The following is a 2,712-nucleotide window of genomic DNA, read 5'->3' on the forward strand; positions in this document are numbered from 1 at the left end:
TAGCCCCCCCCCCCCCCCCCCCAGTTTCAGTGTAGTATCAAGAATTACACAAGAATTGCCAGTGGATTTTAATGTAATAGGTAAAAAATCTTTTCTTTCTTAGTCATATGGACAGAAGATAGTTTCTGGAAGCTCTTCAGAAAATGAATAAAGAGGCCATTGCAGAATACATGAAATAGAAATGCTTCTATAATTCAAGCACAGAGAACTCGCGTACCTGTTTGGTTTTTATTGTTATATTTGCTTTACTGCTATAGCTTACATTAATCCTATTTTTTTTCAAAGTTATACTGATTACGAATGTTGGGAATTACAACCCCACATAGTCATAAAGCCAGATTAGGTCTGCATTCTTCAAGATAATGTTTCATTCTCAGCAGAGTGTTCACTGCAAATTAGTATCTGCTTCCTCTCATAATTTTTATTTATTTGGGCAGATACAAGTGTGGCTGGTATTGTATAAAAATATCTGTATCTTTCATATCTAAGGAAGGGAAAATTTTGGCAGATGTAACTTGTATGTTGAGCTCATGTTGGATCCTTTAGGATGTGCTTGTACACATTGCTAAATCATGTTTATTTTATTATGGTTTGAATAAATTAATTAGCTAACATATTAATCCATAAACCATAGGTTAGCATTCTTATTGAGCAAATTCATGCAACATGCTAAGCAAAATCGAAACAAACTACATTATGACTTAAATGCTTTTTGTATGAATCTGGCTATAAAGCTATAGAAACCTTGTCCCTAATTCTCTTGCCATCCCTAGTGGTGGAACAAAGCAAACAGGATGGCTAATTGTAGATGGTTTTAAAAATCTGTATGTATGGAGCCCCCAAATAGGGCCTGGGAAAATCTAGATGCCTTCAACCCAAAGAATTACCTAGTTTTCTGTATGTCTTTGGCACCATCTAGTGGTTGGTCATTCAGTTGTGACCCAGGTATGATAAATCTACAACATATCCATGGAGTTTGGGGCTACCAAGAGATACTTATCTTGATGCTACTAGCTTAAGAACAAAGTATTGTGTGTCTTGATTATTAGCTGTCAGAGAATAACAGTATAGAAGAGCTACCATCCTCCTTTCCTAGTTGGTAAGGTTTCCAAAAAAAACCTAATAATAAAATTGGTCAAGCATTATGTGACACAAAGTGCTGGACTAAATGGGTTGTTGAGCTACTGCAGGATTCTTCTCAAATTTTATTTGAAAATAAATTACTATTTGATATAATGAAATGGACATGAAAAGCAGTGTCATACTTTGTTTTTAGAAATACTTTTCTCCTTGCTTTGCTATGAAATCTGGCATGATGCATCTTAAAAGTATGTAGTCACACCTTTGTACAGTAAGTGGCTTAATATAATTTGCATATGGTTAAAATGGCAAATTTATCTTTTTTTTCCTATTCACTCATTATACGGTATTAAAATTATTGTCTCCCTTTTCCTGCCTTCCCTATATAAGAAATCTAATTTGTCAAAAGTATGGTCAGTGGATTATCATAATTTTTCCCCCTCTCTAAAGTTACAAATATTTATTTCTTCATCCCATGTCCCATCTCTTATCTATAGACAAATTCATAAAACATTATCTTTTCAGTCCTGGTGTCAATAGAAAGTCCAGAAAAGATAACCAGAAGTACCAGCACATCTTGCTTTAATCTTGATCTAATAAACCAACTTTGTATTCCTTCCTTTTACTTCTAACAGACTTAATCTTTAGTTCATTCAAATATTGTTGTAGGATTTGATTTTTCTTCATTTCTTCTTTGTCCCAAAGCACAGAGTTCTTCAATATTTTAACAAGCCTTTTTTGTAAATCTAATTGGAAAAAATTATCTAAGTCACTCTCTTGGTTTGTCATTTGTATTTCCCTTCTAAATTTCAACATCTCAGCCAGTTTCTTTTGTAGATTTAGTGAAACATTCATTTCTAAATCATTCTTTCAGCCTATCAGTTGTAAATTCACTTTCAATATGATCTCTATTTTGTCAGATAAGATTTGTTCTCCATCTGAAATTTCTTTAGTAATATCTTTTGGACATAGTCTAGCCATAGAAGCAGACATTATTACAGTACAGACATTGTTGATATTGAGGCTACTGTTTTCTGATTCCATTCTTCAAAAGTTTCCTTCAATATTTTTATTGTCATGTTTTGCATCATCTTATAGGCCTGTGTGATTCCTCTACCTAAAAAACATAATTCCCTCTAGTGTCCAGTTTCTGAAATCATGAAATATATGAAATATGTCTTGTAATAACCAAAATCGGTCTATTTCCCGTAAGAAACTGTTAGTGCTTTATAATTATTGTATTTGTAAAAGTTTTAGTATTTTTACTCTGTAACGTTCTGAAATTAAAATCTTATCTAGCTCCTTGCTGTTTGTTTCAGATTCTTTAAATTCTTAAACTTTTGATCAATTTTTTTTCCATTCAGGATTGAAGATGACTCACCCTGCATTTTCAAATCTGTAATTCCAAAGTTCTCTCACAGCTTAAAAGCAGCCCTTTAAAAGTCTCTGCCACAGTTGCAAACAAGATGGCAATCCTGTAATGTCCGAATGTTGAAACTTGCAGAAAATCATTGTCTTGCTGTCTCCTCACAAGGAGCAACTGTCTGAAGCAAATAAGTGATTTTCCATTCTCTCATTAAGAGATTCCGAGGAACTGGTCTACTCACTGTTTTGATAGAACTGTCTTCGATT

This window comes from Protobothrops mucrosquamatus, unplaced genomic scaffold (genome assembly GCF_001527695.2).
Source record: "Protobothrops mucrosquamatus isolate PMUCROS unplaced genomic scaffold, P.Mucros_1.0 scaffold3191, whole genome shotgun sequence".
Taxonomy (NCBI): domain Eukaryota; kingdom Metazoa; phylum Chordata; class Lepidosauria; order Squamata; family Viperidae; genus Protobothrops; species Protobothrops mucrosquamatus.